Below are 17,140 nucleotides of genomic sequence, written 5' to 3'. Positions count from 1 at the left end.
ATTGCAGGGACTGCACAGCGTCTTTAGGTGCAATCTAACTGGTTTTTAGGAATAGAACATATTCTCTCAACACTGAGAACGGAGAAAAATCTCGCCAGCGGGTCCAGCCAAAGACCTCGGTGTACCGTCTCATCCGAGAAAATGGCTCATCTCTTACGACAGTGGGGGGTCTTGTTTGCTTGCTTGTTTGTTTTGGCCGCGTTGGGTCTCCGCCGCTGCACGCGGGCTTCCTCTAGTTGCGGTGAGCTGGGCTGCTCTTCGTTGTGGTGCACAGAGTGTGCGGTTTTTGGTTTGGTTGTGGTTCTTTTTTTTTTTTTTAAATCAAAATCACAAGTTGGCTCAAATAACTTACTCCTTTGGTAGAAATGAGAAAAGCGTAAGTCGATGCAAATGGACAAGAAAGAATTACAGAAGGAAGCAGAGGGTGCAAGAGGCTTTTTTTTTTTTTTCTCATAAGAACAGATTGTTTTACTAAACCGTCAGCTGTTGTCTCTCCTTCCCAGTTGGGGGCTGTGACAGGGCCCTTGCTGCTGCCTTCCTGCATTTGCTTCTTAGCCCCCCGCACCATTTCCCTGGGTGTTGCTAGGTTTCTTGTCCCTGTGCTCCAGGTTAGGGGGTCCTCTGGGGTCTGACTGTCACCAGCCCCTTCCTCGCCCTCCTCTATACATAAGACCTTAGGAAAGAGTATGCTGGCCTCTGGTTCCGGAACTTCCACACCCTTGTTTTGTCTTGCTCTCTTGTAGCAGCTGGTGCACGTTCTGCAGCTTCAATGTGCAGAAACTCCTGCTGGGCTCCAGCCAGGGTAGTCACACGCTCAAAAAGGGGGTCCAGCTGGGCCATCAGACTGTTCAGGTGTTGCTCTGTCTGGGCCAGCTGTTGTGTCAGCTGGGCCAGCTGTTGAAGAGGCATTTTTTATAAACTTAAGAGCAAGGGACAGAAACGCTAAAAAAAGAAACCTAAAATTTCCACACCAGGAACCATGTCTAAAGTTTGCTCCATCCCCACTACAGCACCCATCACACTGAATGGTCCAGAGTAGTTCCAAAAGGTTATTTATCACAAGGTGTTAGCCCTCTAATTTGTAACTTTCAGTATTTAACAACTGCTTCATCTCTTCTTCCCTGGAGTCACAGCCTGCGCTAGGCTGCAGTGTTCCAAATGGCCAGCAGGCGTCGCCAGCTAACACGATTCTGAGCAGCCAGAAAACGCAAAGTTCATTCTCTCTATTTGAAAACTTTCCATGGAGCCTTAATGTGGGCAGTGTAAAGTCCAAATTCCTATCCAGGACACCCCAGGCCCTTCAGATTTAATCCAATTCACTTTTTATGGCTTTAGTTCTTACCAATTCAGGCACCCATTCAATCAATCAGGAAAGGCTTATTGAACACTTGTTTTTTTATCAGGTGCTTTTCTGGGACCTGGAAATAAAAAGATAACAGAGATTTCATCTCTGCTCTGGAGAAGCTCACTGCCTACCCCACCTAGGAAAACAGTTTAGGGCTAAGCTGCTATGTTAAAGAGACATCTATCTACACTCACGTACACACACACAGTGGCTTAAAGAAAATTAAATTTATTTATTTCTCACACCAGAAACCAGAGTGGTCCAGACTGGTCAGCTGGGGATCTGGCCGCTTCCCATCTCGTTGTGCGTCATCATCCGTAGGATGTTGTCCTTAGTTGCACTGTCAAAGCTGGGTCATGACCATATCCAAGCTTCAGCCTGGGAAAGGGGAAGAGAAAAAGAGGAGGGCAGGCAATTTCCTTTTAAGCAGGAAACACAGAAGCTGCACCTACCCTTTGATTCACATTCCAGGGCAGGGACCTAGTCATGTGGCCACATCTAGCTGCAAGGAAGGCTGGGAAGTGTAGTCTTTATCTAGGCGGCAGCGTGCCCAGCTAGCAATGAGTTGCAACCACCAGTCTGGTCAGAAAGCATCTCTTTTTTGCATACAACCTAACTTTACTTTTAATGGATTCGAGAAACAATTTTTGTGTCTTCTACATTGCTGTCAATGGTAATTGCACTGTCAGGGTTTAGGGATGCCGGTTCATAGAAATTGGTGGTGACTAATAGCAATTTACTATGCACATTTCATATTTGTGAGACATCTATTACTGCCCATCAGAGATGATAAAATCTTATCACAATGACAACTGAGTTGATAAAGCTCAGTGAAATGCAACTTAGAATCCAGTTTATTTTTTACTCATGAGAATATGACATTTGAGTCGGCTTCTTGAGGCTGGCCAGGTGGGAAAGGAGGAAGAACATTCTAGAATGTGACTAGCATCTGTAGAGGCCTGTAGTCATGGCAAGGCCAGCTCTATTGGTACGTTGGTTATTAGGTGCGGGTATGTGTGTGGGGAAGGAAGCCAGGAGAGAAACTGGGAAAACAGAGTAGAATAAGATTGTGGTAAGTTTCTCACTCCAAACTAAGGAACTTGGACTTTACCTGGCAGAACAGATGCTTGGGGGGTACTTCCCAGTCTAGGAGCCAAGGTCAGGTCCCAAACTTTCTGTCGCTGTATGTGGGTGGGCTCCAGGCAGCCAGTGTACAGTACTTGACCTCACTGTCTCATTCACGAGACAGTGAGCGGAGATAAGATGGTAAGGGTGTGTGTATGTGTGTGTGCGTGTGTGTATGTTGCTTTGTTCTTGTTGGAAAAGACTTGTGTATGTTATGGAATCAATAGGAAGGATCCAGAAGCCAGAGGTTGAGAACAGGAGAGAGAAGGGATAATGGACAGTTTTATGTTCCTCCGAAGGACTCTTGGCCAAGATTCAAGGCAGGAATGAAGGACTTTGCTTTTGTAGGAGGGACGGCATCCCTGCCATAACAAGAGAACACAGAGAAGAAAAGGCAGGCTTTCATCTGGTATTAGGAAGAAGAGGGAGCAATTGCTGTCTCAACCCTTTCTATTTCTCTGTATAGTAGGAGCAAGATCGCCTCCTGAGTGAAGAAATCTGAGGAGAGTAGAGAGGGTTCAAAACCATGCTTGTGAGAGTAAGAGAGTGAGTGGACCGGCAAAGCCTAGTAGTGGTACTCAGTAGGTCGTCAATTTATGCACGTATTCAGTCAACAAATGTTCACTGAGATCAAGCAGAATGGTAGGCAGTGTGAAATGCAGAGATGAGTAAAACACAGCAGCTGATGACAGGGCTTCCCCATACGGTTGTACAAGTTGTGCACTGCCCAAACATGCCAGTAAGGGAAGGAGCTTAAGCTGAAATCCAGTTGATGCTTCGCTAGGCACGTCCCACAGCAAATGGGCTACATGTGCCCAGAGGGAGTGCCTTTATCAGTGAACTCAAAGGGCTAACGTGAAAGTTTGAGGCCCTGGTTAAGGGCTAGCTGCTTTAGGTCATGGGAAAGAAGAATGCACTGTAATTAAGAGAAGGCTCTGAGGGCACAGAGGGAAGAGTGACATGAACCAACCAATGGAGAGTGAGCAGGTCCTTGAGGGGATGAGACCAAAATCCTCTCATGTAAAGTGAGTTTGGACATTCTCCTCTGACTCGAGAGCCCCGGGGCCACCAGAGAGCAAGCAGGGGGAGCGGGCAGAGTGGAAGGGAAGGGGAGTCATGGACAGAGATGAGGAAGCTCATTTCACCATTTCATCCTGTTTGGCTCTGAAGATATTTCTACTGCATACATGCTCTCTCCCCATCAGGGACACCTAGTCAGGGCTGGACAGGTGAATCCACAGAGGAAGGGGGCACCAGGCCCCCCAAGTGTAGCTAAGCCTGGAGTGTTAGTATGCTAATTAGCGGCAGCCTTTCTCATCAGCCAGTGGCGACGGGCCACCAAGGTGGGGTTGCCGGTGGGGCAGCTCTGCTCGGCAGAGAGTTTCTTTTCACATTTAGGTTGTGTTGGTGAGGACAGGTTTGCCCCATGTTGCTTCTCACTCTGGAGGCTTCTTTCCTTTCTGGATCCAGGGATTCTGCTCACATATTGAGTCCAGAACCCAAAATGCCCTTGCTAGGCCTCTAGCAAGCTGTGTTTTAGATATTTATAAATGATTAATAACATTACATATAGTCACTTCATGGAGTAAAAACCCCTCACATTTGTTATCCAGTTTGAGATGGGAGACGACTCGGTGAGTTGTGAATGAGCCATGTCTCGGGGAAGGTGGCTGGCTCGGCTGAGGTCACAGGCACGGCTAGTTAACTGGCAGAGCTAGGATGCAAATCCCCGTCTGCCTGATTTCAGAATAACTGCTCTTCTTTTACCCAGAGAAAGGGAATAGTAACACCTGCTTTATAGTTGTGAGAATTAAATGAGAAAATCAACACAAGGTGTCCAGCAGAACTCCCTGTGCATAATTCTACATTTTCACTCCCAGAAAGTCTTCTCTCTGTAGCCATAGTTACCTCTTCTCTCTTTAACCAAGAGTGACCAACCACTGCTACACCACAATATAGAGAACACAGGGTGGCTGGTCCTGGGCCGCAGACAGCCTGTGTGCCGCCCTGTGTTATCACATGGTGACTGCCTGCTGTTTGGTGCTCAGAGGTGGCCTCCGCAGGCCACCATGCGCCTCTTCTGTCTCCTTTCCCAGTAGAAACACAAAAGCTGCGTGAATGCGGAACAGCATTGTGGTCGTGGTGGGGATAGGGTGGGGTTCCAAGGCCGTCATCAATTATTGTCAAAAACCACTTCAACGTTGCATTTTAACATGGTGCTTACCGGGCACAGTGCCAGTGACAACAGTCTAGGACAGGCAATGGGAATAAGTAAAGGATGGGAGGGGCATCTCCCGCTATCTCTAACCCACTAGCTATAGGAAGTCCTTCTAGACACAATGGTTCTCAACCTCACCGGATACAACTCCCCCTTTTTATAATGAATACACTATATTCTTATCATGAAATAAAGATGTAAACCACTCTAACTTGCCTTTGATGGAGTATTGATGGGCGAGGACACAAGGGAGCCTTCTGGGTTGTTGGAAATATTCTATATATTGATTTGGGTGGTAGTTACATTACTGTATTCATATATAAACATTCACTGAACAAGGGATCTCTCTGTATTATTTTTTACAAATTTATATGAATCTATAATTATCTGTATTAAAATTTAAATTAAAAGCGAGATCCAGGTAAAGTTTTAAATGTGTATTTTGCCATAATTTTTAAAAAACGAGGTGCATTTCACACCCATCAGATTGGCAGAAATGGAGTTTAATAATATTCATTTCATCAAGGATGTGGAGAAAAGGGAAATTCTTCAGTGCTGCTAGGGGCATAAATTAGTACAATGGCTGTGGAGGACAGTTCAGTGTTACCTGCTAAGACTGGCAATGTAGATGCCCTGGGAGCCAGCAGTTCTACTCTCACACATGAATAAGAATATATGTACGAGACATTCTTTGAGGTATTGTTAGTACTGGTACAATATTGAAAACAAAGTGTTCATCTGTTTTTTTCTTTTATTTAAAAATAAAGGGAGGGACTTCCCTGGTGGTCCAGTGGCTAAGACTCTGAGCTCCCAATGCAGGGGGCCTGGGTTCGACCCCTGGTCCAGGAACTAGATCCCACATGCCACAACTAAGAGTTTGCATGCCACAACTAAAGAGCCCACGTGCTGCAACGAAGATCCCGCATGCCGCAACTAAGACTCGGCACAGCCAAATAAATAAATAAATATTTTAAAAATAAATAAAGGGAATTCCCTGGCAGTCCAGTGGTTAGGATTTGGCGTTTTCACTGCTGTGGGCCCAGGTTCAATCCCTGGTCAGGGAACCAAGATCTTGCAAGCTGTGCAGTGTGGCCAAAAATAAATAAATGAATGAATAAATAACTAAAATTTTAAAAATAAAAAATACTGTGCAAAAGTCAACATGGAACAGGAAACATAGATGGAAGTGTTGAATTTGTTTCTGTGGTTTGAGAGACTGTGCAGTGCCCAATAGACACACACATACCATTAGCAAGTAATTGTGGTTATTTAAGAATAAAATCAAAATACTATTTTTTCTTTAAAAAAAATCACATTTCCATGTTGCCTGTCAAAACTGTAGCAGACAGATGATGTACTAGGCCATTAACACATTTCTGTCTATTAAAAAACCTCTAGAGAAGCAAGCAGATGAGCCTTGGAGTTAGCTCAGTGATGGGGGTCAGTGCTTTGCTAATAATAAACACTGCTCTCAGAACTCTTAAAGACACTTAGGAAGGCCCAGCCCTGAGGAGCCAGGGGTGACTGTTGAAAAATACCAATGCAACACTCAAGACTCAGGAAGTTAAGAGGTGATGTGGCACTGGCACAATTGTGGAACCAGGAATTGAACCCATCAATGCAGCAATGTGGTAGCCATCCCCCAGGAATCCTAGTCCCCTGGTATTCATGCCCTTATGTGGTCCCCTCCCATAGTGAATCACAGCTGGTCCTGTGGGGCCAGTGCAATATGGTGAAAATGACATCATGTGGCTTTCAAGGCTAGATCATAAATGGTATTGCAGATTCCACTTTGGTCTCCTGGATCTCTGGGAGATCCATCCACCATGTTGTGAGGATGCTCAAGCAGCCCCATGGAGAGGTCCATAGAGAGAAGAACTGGGGCTCCCAGCTGCCAGTCAACACCATCTTAGCTCAAAGTATGAGCCACAGTGAAAGTGAATCCTCTCACCAAACTGTATACATTATGTTCAGTGTTTTGTATACCAATTATACCTCAACAAAGCTGAATAGGAAGGAAAGAAGGAAGGAAGGAAGGAAGGAAGAGAAAGAAAGGGTTACTGTTTTCATTTTCTTTGGATACATACTCAGAAGTGGAATTGCTGGATTATATGGTAGTTCTAGTTTTAATTTTTTTGAGGAAACTCCATATTATTTTCATAGTGGCTGCACCAATTTACATCCTCACCAACGGTACACAAAGGTTCCCTTTTCTCCACATCCTAGCCAACAATTGCTATTTCAAGTCTTTTAGGTAATAGCCATTCTAAAATGTGTGAGGTGATATCTCATTGTGGTTTTGATTTATGTTTCCCTGATGATTAATGATGTAGAGCATTTCTCATGTTCCTGTTGGCCATCTGTATGTATTTTTTGGAGAAATGTCTTTTCAGGTCTTCTGCTTATTTTTAAATCAGACTGTTTATTTTTTGCTATTGAGTTGTATGAATTCTTTATATATTTTGGACGTTAGCCCCTTATCAGATATATGATTTGCAAACATTTTCTCTCATTCAGTATGTTGCCTTTTCATTTTGTTGATGGTTTCCTTTGCTGTGCAGAAAATGTTTAGTTTGGTGTAGTCCCACTTATTTTTGCTTTTGTTTCTTTTGCTTTGGACATCAGATTAAAAAAATCATTGCCAAGACCTATGTCAAGGAGCTTACTGTCTATGTTTTCCTCTAAGATTTTTTTCAAATTTTACATTCAAGTCTTTAATTCATTTTGAGTTAATTTTTTGCATAGTATAAGATAATGCTCTAGTTTCATTCTTTTGCATGTGGCTGTCCAATTTTCCCAACACCAGTTATTAAAGAGACCTTCCTTTCCTCATTGTCTATTCTTGTATCTTTTATCATAAATTAATTTACAATACCAGTGTAGATTTATTTCTGGGCTCTCTATTCTGTTCCATTGATCTATATGTCTGTTTTTATGCCAATACCATACTGTTTTGTTTATTTATTTATTTATTTTTATATAAATTTATGTATTTTATTTTTGGCTGTGTTCGGTCTTCATTGCTGCACATGGGCTTTCTCTAATTGCAGCAAGCGGGGGCTGCTCTTTGTTGTGGTGTGTGGGCTTTTCATTGTGATGGCTTCTCTTGTTGCGGAGCACAGGCTCTAGGCACGTGGGCTTCAGTAGTTGCAGCATGTGGGCTCAGTAGTTGTGGCTCGCAGGCTCTAGAGCGCAGGCTCAGTAGTTGTGGCACACGGGCTTAGTTGCTCTGCGGCATGTGGGATCTTCCCGGACCAGGGCTCAAACCCATGTCCCCTGCATTGGCAGACGGATTCTCAACCACTGCACCACCAAGGAAGTCCCACCATACTGTTTTAATTACTATAGCTTTGTAATATAGTTTTAAATCATGGAGCATGATGACTCCAGGTTTGTTCTTCTTTCTCAAGATTGCTTTGGCTATTCAGGGTTTTTTTATGGTTCCATTCAAATTTTAGGATTGTTTTCTCTCTTTCTGTGAAAAATGCCATTGGTACTTTTCTGAATTCTTGACTAATAGAAACTGTGAGAAATAATAAGTGAGTACAATTGCTTAAAAAAATTTACTGAGCTGTACACTGATGATTTGTGCACTTTACCATATATAAGTGATACCGCAATAACAAAGTTTTAAATTTAATAATCAACTTAATTCAGAATAATAATAGAATGTATTAATTATAACATAAAATAAATAAAAGGAAAAATATGAACAGTAGGTTTTTGTTTTTTGTCTTTTGCTTTTTTTGGTACGTGGGCCTCTCACTGTTGTGGCCTCTCCCGTTGAGGAGCACAGGCTCCAGACGCGCAGGCTCAGTGGCCACGGCTCATGGGCCTAGCCACTCCGCGGTATGTGGGATCTTCCCGGACCGGGGCATGAACCCGTGTCCCCTGCATCGGCAGGCGGACTCTCAACAACTGCACCACCAGGGAAGCCCTGAACAGTAGTTTAATATAAAAATTCATGGCCATTACAAATCCAGAAGACTTGATTAGTGGCTTAGAAAAATCATCTCCATATATGTGATAGCACAAATGTAAACTGACTCTAGTCTGTTGAACTGGTAACTTGGATAGTACAAGCAGAACTGCCATTGGTGGCTTGATTTTTCCAAAATAGTAAATGTAGCAGATTATATTTTCCAAAAATGGCCCATTTCTTTTCCCACATGCTCTTCCAGAGACTTGACGCTGTCCTATCAAGTGATAGAATCTATTGCCTCTCACTTGAAATTGGGCACACCTCTGTGACTGCCTCAACAAAATGATGCTACTTGATTTATGACGCTAGGTTATAAAAAGTGGTAGAGTGGCAGTCAGCTTTTGGGATGGTGGAGTAAGGACTTTGAAAATCCACTCTTCCATAAAGGCAATGAGAACACTAAAAAAATTCTTTCAAAATCAACTTTGTCACAAGTTTGGAAATTAAATAAAATCTTGCAACAATCCTAAGAGCATTTATTCAAGAAAAACAACTGAATATTGGTAAGAGCAATGAACTTTATGGCATTTTTAACTTGCTCAATTTCCATTCCTTATTTCTAGCTTTGTAATAGTCTTGAAAACCAAGAACTTTGTAACTATTGTAGTTGTGAAAACCAGCAGCATAACAGCAAGTGGAGGGGGCACAAGGAGTTTAGAGGTCTCTTAAATCCCCATTCCCAGAGAATTGTCTTTATTTGACTTCTCTGGTAGCTCCCTGGAAACCACCAAATTCAGGGCTTGTCTTTAGTTCACCAATTCAGAGCTCACTAAATGTGAACAGATTTTTCCAGGGGCATTTGTCAAAAACAATCAGCAGGGGACATCCCTGGTGGCACAGTGGTTAAGAATCTGCCTGCCAATGCAGGGGACACGGGTTCAAGCCCTGGTCTGGGAAGATCCCACAAGCCGCAGAGCAGCTAAGCCTGTGCGCCACAGCTACTGAGCCTGTGCTCTAGAGCCAGTGAGCCCCAACTACTGAAGCCTGCGTGCCTAGAGCCCGTGCTCCGCAACAAGAGCAGCCACCACAATGAGAAGCCTGTGCACCGCAACGAAGAGTAGCCCCCGCTCGCCACAACTAGAGAAAACCTGCACACAGCAAGGAAGACCCAATGCAGCCAAAAGAAACCCCCCAAAACAAAAAAGCAATCAACAGCAATTGTTTAATATCACAGCTGCTTGAAGTGGCAATAACAGTTGGAAGAAACAAAAGGCTGACCAAAATCTTAAAAGGAAAAGCTGTAAAATGAGATGTCCATAAGAAAATTTTAAAAGCTCTGACATACTAATAAAAATCTAAAAGTCCAGAGGCATGTGCAGGGCTGTGCACATGCCCAGGAGACAGCGGAAAAGACCCTAATCTCTCGCTCTGGCTGAACTTGAGGCTCTGCGCAGGCAGGAAATGAGGCAGAGTTGTAAACTGCTGGAGCATTGATTGTGACCCCAACATGCACATAGAAACGCTCAGCAAAGCTGGGAGATGTACTGGTTCAGGGAGTTTAAGAAAATATCTATGCAATCACTAGCTGACCACTAAGCTAAATGAACAAAGAATTCAGCGGCCACACATGACCAAAAAATTACAAACTCTACATAATTAGTTCAGGAAAGTCACTAAGCAAACAAATAGCAAAACAGAAAGAGAGAGGAAAAAACAAATTCAAAAACCTTGGAGGGGAGAATCTGATTTCCAGCATTGCTAATTATATTCTTTAAAATGTCCAGTTTTTGACAAAAAATTACATGATTTGAAAGAAACAGAAAAGTATGGCCTATACACAGGAGGAAAAGCAGTTCATAAAAACTGTCCCTTGGGTGTCTATACATCCAAGAACCTAAGCAAACTCCAAGTGGGATACCTCAAAGAGATCAACACCTAGACACATAATCCAACAATTGAAAGCTAAAGACAAAGAAAGAATCTTGAACATAGCAAGAGAGAAGTGGCTCATCTCAAAGAATCATCAGTAAGATTAACAGACAATTTCTCATCAGAAACCATGGAGACCAGATGGCAGTGGAGTGACATATTCAAAGTCCTGGGGGAGAAAAAGGACTGTCAACCAAGAATTCTATACTCAGCAAAGCTATACTTTAAAATGAAGGTGAAATGAGGACATTCACAGATTTTTTTAAGTAAGAGAATTGTTAGCAAACCTGTATTACAAGAAATGCTCAAGGAGGGGCTTCCCTGGTGGCGCAGTGGTTGAGAATCTGCCTCTAATGCGGGGGACGCGGGTTCGAGCCCTGGTCTGGGAGGATCCCACATGCCGCAGAGCAGCTGGGCCCATGGGCCACAGCTACTGAGCCTGCGCGTCTGGAGCCTGTGCTCCGCAACAAGAGAGGCCGCCATAGTGAAGAGGCTCGCGCACCGCGATGAAGAGTGGCCCCTGCTTGCTGCAACTAGAGAAAGCCCTTGCACAGAAACGAAGACCCAACACAGCCAAAAATAAATATTAAAAAAAAATGAATAAAAGATTACTATAAAAAAAAAGAAATGCTCAAGGAGGTTCTCAAGTTGAAATAAAAGGACTCTAGACAGTAACTCTAATCTACACAAATAAAGAACACCATTAAAAATACCTATATACCTTTGTGTTCTCTGACCACAATGGAATGAAATTGTAAATCAATAACAGAAGGAAATTTGGAACATTTACAAATGGAAAGAAATTAAATAACACATTCTTTGAAATTTTCTGAGTGGTAGGTGTGAGAGGAGTGTTTTTTGTTATTCATAACAAGACTCTTTCAACCAAATCTGAGTTTATGCTAATGAGGTAACTCTTGTTCTTTCCTAGATAGCCGAATGGCAGAGGAACAAATCTTGTGATTAGAAGGTTGGACCTCTGGGGAGACTGAGTTAATCACCAAGGGCAAATGATTTAATCAATCATGCCTATATAATGAAACCTCCATAAAACCCTTAGACTACAGGGTTTGGAGAACTTCCAGCTTGGTGAGCACATCAAGATGCTAAGAGGGTGTGCTACCAATGCATCTCCCATTTGGCCATTCCTGAGTTGTATCCTGAGTTCTGTGAGCCATTCTAGCAAATTATTGAGCCTGAGGAGGGGGTGTGGGACCCCACCCCCCAACTTTACAGATGGTTGGTCAGAAGTTTGGGAGGCCTGGACTTGCAGTTGGTCTCTGAAGTGGGGGCATTCTTTGGGACTGAGCCTTTAACCCATCAGGTGTGTGCTAAACCCAGGTAGTTAGTGTCAGAATCAAATTATAAAACACGCAGTTGGGGTCCAGGGAGTTGGAAAATTTATTGGTGTGGGGAAAACCCTCACATATTTGGTATCAGAAGTCTTCTGAGTAAAAACAGGTCCTAGTCGTAGGAATTAACTTATCCATTGTGTATTCCTGCTTAACGAGCCATCCCAAAACTTAGTGGCTTAAAACAAAACCATTTAGGGACTTCCCTGGTGGTCCAGTGGTTAAGACTCCATGCTCCAATGCAGGGGCCCCAGGTTTGATCCCTGGTCAGAGAACTAGATCCCACATGCATGCCACAACTCATACCACAGCTAAAGATCCCACGTGCCGCAACTAAGACCCAAAGCAGCCAAATAAATAAATATTAAAAAATAAAAAACAAAACACACACACAAAAAGAACCCACAAAAAAAAAAAAGGAAAAGAAAAACAAACAAAACAAAAAAACACATTTGTTACTTCTCATGATTTTGTGGCTTGGCAGGGTGGTTCTTTTGCTGGTCTTGTCTGGGCTTGATCAAGAAGCTGCATTCGGCAGGCGGGTTGCCTGGAGCTGGAAGGTCTCACTTGGTGGAGGTAGATGGGAAGCTGGGACCTCTCTTTTTACTGGGCATCTGGATTCTGAAAATGTAAGCCCCAGTGTGTGCGTGCTTATCCAGCCTCTGCTGTGTCACAGGTCCCATGAGCCAAGCGATTCATAAGGACGAGCCCAAAGTCAGTTTAGGAGGAGACTCTACCCAAGGACGTAAATGCCATGAATACCAGTGGGCTTGAATCACTGGAAGCAATCAGTGTAACTGTCTGGAATTTTTTTTTTTTTTTTTTTTTTGTGGTACGCAGGCCTCTCACTGTTGTGGCCTCTCCCGTTGCGGAGCACAGGCTCCAGACACGCAGGCTCAGCAGCCATGGCTCATGGGCCCAGCCGCTCCGCGGCATGTGGGATCTTCCCAGACCGGGGCATGAACCCATGTCCCCTGCACTGGCAGGCGGACTCTCAACCACTGCACCACCAGAGAAGCAAGCCCCTGTCTGTAATTTTATATACATTATTGCTATCCTGACAGACAGCAGGCTGCCACCTAGTTTTTCTTGTCATCTCTTTTTACAGACAAGGATCTAAGGTCCAGAGAGGTCAAGTAACTTATACTTGCCCAAGGTCCATAGCAATTAAGTGGTGGGAAATTCTAATTTCTGATTCCAAAGTCTGTGACCTTCCACTCAATTACAGGCTCCTCCTGGGAAGACCTGGAGTACAAGAACAGATGCAACTCATTAGAGAATTCCACCCCATGCTTTTATTACAATGGGAAGAAAGTAAGCTTTATTTTTGTTTGCAAGTAATGGAGAAGATGAATGAGTCAGATAATATGGGTGGAGGAGATGTTAAAATAGTTCATTTGTGACCTTGATGGCCAAAACCATCCCATGCTCTCAGTGGAAGTTTTATGGTTCCTCAGCTGTGGTCACTCAATATTTCATACATAATTCTCAACTGTAGCTCTTTCCTGTGTACTGTTTGGTGTTCCCTATTTATTATGAGCTCTTCTTGGTCTGGGTCCACTTTCCCTTGTATAGTGTCTGAAGCACAGCAGACTCTCAACAAATGTTTGTTGAATGAATGAATGAGGGAGCAGAGGTCAGGGAGGCCAAAGATGGACTCTTTCACCCTTTGCCAGGGACTCTGAAGAGAATCAATGGCTATCCAGGGAGTGAAGCATTAAATGTGATGAACAATGAACTGTGTATTACCTGAATAACAAGCAGGAGTTCATAGAAGCAGATGTTTTGGTTAAACAAATAGGTCAAAATTCAAGAAATTAAAGACTAATCTTAAAATCAATTTGTGCTTTTAAATAGCTTTGTCATATTTTTCACTTAGAAAATTTCTCATTCATTTCAGCCTATTCCACTTGTTAGTTTCATTTTGCTTTGTTGATTTTTTTCCATAGTTTTTTACCAACCATTTCAAAAGTCCCCAGGGAGGAGTCCTCCCCCCCCCCACCCCACAGCACAGATTCTCTCCTCTTGCTTGTTCTACTACTTTCAGCATTGATTTCAAGAATTTAAATTTTCTTCTCCAGTTGCCAGTAAATCGACCCCAAAGAAAATTTGTTTAAAAATGCAAGAGTTGGGAGATTTCGTCTCTAGAGATATTGAACCATGAAGCGTTTGCACTCTGGTGATACCAGGCCCAGTGAAGGACAGGGGTGAAGCAACAATTAAATTAAAAAATTAACTTTAAAAAAGTAAGTGTAAGTCCACTCACTGAATGTGGCACCCCAGCCATTTTCAAATGGTATATTTAAGTGGTGTTGGTGGAGTTTTCTAAGAAAAGAAGAAAGAATCTCCAAAGAAAGGAAGGAAGGGCAGATTCATACTGACTATTCTGAAAAGAACAGTAAGATTTAAAGGGGTAATTTAACATCCATGTGAAATATAGAGAGAGTAGAAGTGTGTTTAGAACCATTTCTTAAGTTCATGCCGCGTATGCTCATTCACAAACAGACAGTGCTGCTTCTTTAGTTTCCCCAGTTGTCCTAAGTAAAGCCAGTAAGGGCTGTCCACCGTCTCCTGATCACCTGGGCCGGTTATGGTGGCAGGAACCAGTCCTGGTTCCAAATTTTCCTGACCTTCTTTTAGAAGGATCTGCATGCAGCTCGTGTGGATTTTCTCCCTGGGAAACTTTGGCAGGTAGACCAGCAGTTGGTAAAGACAGAGCTGAATGGTCATGAATTCTGGGAGGCTGGGAGAGAATTCCAGGAAGCTGGCACGGATTTCAGGTTAGTTCTGGACTTGCCTTCACACAAAGGAATGTCTCTATGGAGCAATTTCTGGCGACAGTCAGAGGCCTGTGGGACCAGAGCAGGTGTTCTTTATACTGAGAGCTGACACACAGCACACTTAGCTTAAAAGAGCCTCCTTATGCTTCATCTTAACTGAGCAAGTACGACAGGTGTCACTGACCCGAGGTTAGAGAAGACCAAACCAGGACTTCATGACGGCCACACCAGAGGCAAATCCAGGACTAGAACCCAGGTCTTCAACTATTCAAGTATCCCTGGAGCCCCCAGTTGATCAGGCCTTCAGCCCATCGCTGGCTCTGTGAACTCCACACCTGGTCACATCCCTCACCTCCCTCCCAGCTGCCACGACAGACCCCTCGCTGTTGGCAAGGGGTGCAGGGGACTGTGGCAGGCCGGGTATAAATTATCTATAAAGTTACACATGAATAAGACATATACTGAGCACAAAGGATGGATTCCTGCCTTGGAGATCAAGGCGGCCTTTGATGGGCTGCGGGGACCTGGGGGCCCCCTCTCTACATATGGCCGTGTTTCAGGGGATGAGTTTCTATGACTCTTGGCTCTCCCTGGCCTGTCACTAAGGTGGTTCTCAACCAGGAGCAATTTTATCCTCAGGGGACATTTGGCAATGTTTAGAGGCATTCTGGTTGTCACAACTGGCGTGGGGAGGGTACTCTAGCATCTAGCAGAGATAGAGACTAGGTAGATAGTCTCTACTAGGTAGAGACTAGGGATGCTGCTGTTATCCTACAACACACAGGACAGCCCTCAGATGTTAGCGGTGCCACGGCTGAGATACCCTGCTTTAAGGTAAGAAGCCTGGGCTTAGGAAAGCACTCCCTTGACAGAGCAACTTGCTTAAGACCTCACAGCTAGTGAAATCCAAGCCTAAGGCCAGGGATTCCAGTGAGGTTGTTCCGAAGCCCTCACTCATTCAAGGAAAAACCTTTTTTTTTTTTTTCTGGCATCTTTATCCTCTCGTTCTTACTCTCAATTTCTTCTCCTATAAAATGGGGTCACAATACCTACCGACTAGTATTATTATGAAGATTAACTCAGCTAAGGCATATGAAAATGCTTTGTAAACTGGTTAGTACTGAACTAATACCAGTTATTATGATGAATAAAAAGTAACCAAATGGTGCAAGAGGGGCCGTATCTGAGCTTGTAGATTATGCACCATGTAGGGATATTGCCACAACTCAGCCAACAGAGATACACGTCCAATGCTGGAGATGGAAAAAGAACCATGTGGTTTTCATCTATATGGTGAAGGAGGCAGGATGGTTCTCAGAGCTTCTATAACACAATTGTTAAAGACATGGCTCTGGGGTCCAGCTGACTGGGTTTGAATCCCATCTCAGCCAAGTATTAGTTGTATGAACTTGGCAAGGTGTGTATCCTCTCTGCACCTTTGCTGTAGACAAAGGATAGTGGTGTCTACCTCGCTCTGTTGTTTCTTGTTTATAACATTGCTTGGCCCATAGGAAGTACAGAATAAACATCAGCTATTGTTATTAGTGCTGTTGTTGGTATCATCTACTTCCTGCAATCCTCCCTCCCTTCTTCCCTCCCTTCCTTCCTCCCTTCCTTCCTTCCTTTCTTGGGCTGTGTTGGGTCTTCGTTGCTGCACGTGGGCTTTCTCTAGTTGCGGCAAGCAGGGGTTACTCTTCGTTGCAGTGCGGTGGCTTCTCATTGCAGTGGCTTCTCTTGTTGTGGAGCACGAGCTCTAGGAGCGTGGGTTTCAGTAGTTGCAGCATGCAGGCTCAGTAGTTGTGGCATGCGGGCTCTAGGGTGCACAGGCTTCAGTAGTTGTGGTGCACGCGCTTAGTTGCTCCGCGGCACGTGGGATCTTCCTGGACCAGGGCTCGAACCCGTGTCCCCTGCATTGCCAGGTGGATTCTAAACCACTGTGCCACCAGGAAAGTCCCCCTACAGTGCTCTCTGACACTACCTTCAGCAACGCCCCAACTAGGAACATTTTTGTCAAATTTTACTATTTGTAGTAAATGCTATGGACTCCCTGCAGGTTGGAGTCAGAACTGTTTTGGTGGTTGCTGTATCTCTACTGCCTAACATGGTGTTATGGGCTGAATTGCGTCCCTCCAAAAAGTCTTATGTTGAAGCCCTAATCTTCCATGTGACTGTATTTGGAGCTAAGGCCTTTAGGAAGGTAATTAAGGGTGAAGTCATAAATGAAGTCATAAGGGTGGGGCCCTGATCCAATGGGACTGGTATCCTTGTAAGAAGAGTAAGAGACACCCCGGGAAACAGAGATCTCTCCCATGTGTGTACACAAAGGAAAGGCCACATGAGGGCACAGGGAGAAAGTAGCCATGTGCAAGTCAGAAAGAACTCTCACTAGAAACCAGCCCTGATGGCTGATTTATCCTGAACTTCTAGCCTCCAGAACTGTGAGAAATTAAATTTCTGTTGTTTAAGCCA

The 17,140-nt window shown here is 44.0% G+C and overlaps 1 long non-coding RNA gene across 2 annotated transcripts; it reads right to left on the bottom strand.

Moving 5' to 3' along the window:
* Positions 1 to 339: 339 nt before the first annotated feature.
* LOC137215932 (uncharacterized) lies at positions 340 to 12,586 on the bottom strand. Of its 2 annotated transcripts, XR_010939494.1 has the most exons (4): positions 12,351 to 12,586; positions 1,591 to 1,723; positions 1,343 to 1,418; positions 340 to 894 (listed from the first exon to the last, which is right to left on the bottom strand). It is a non-coding gene; the product is annotated as an uncharacterized lncRNA (long non-coding RNA). The 2 variants fall into 2 exon arrangements; XR_010939493.1 differs by having other exon boundaries at positions 340 to 1,418; positions 12,351 to 12,583.
* Positions 12,587 to 17,140: the final 4,554 nt, after the last annotated feature.

This window comes from Pseudorca crassidens, chromosome 21 (genome assembly GCF_039906515.1).
Source record: "Pseudorca crassidens isolate mPseCra1 chromosome 21, mPseCra1.hap1, whole genome shotgun sequence".
Classification (NCBI taxonomy): Eukaryota; Metazoa; Chordata; class Mammalia; order Artiodactyla; family Delphinidae; genus Pseudorca; species Pseudorca crassidens.
This window is presented reverse-complemented; position numbering and strand designations above follow the sequence as displayed.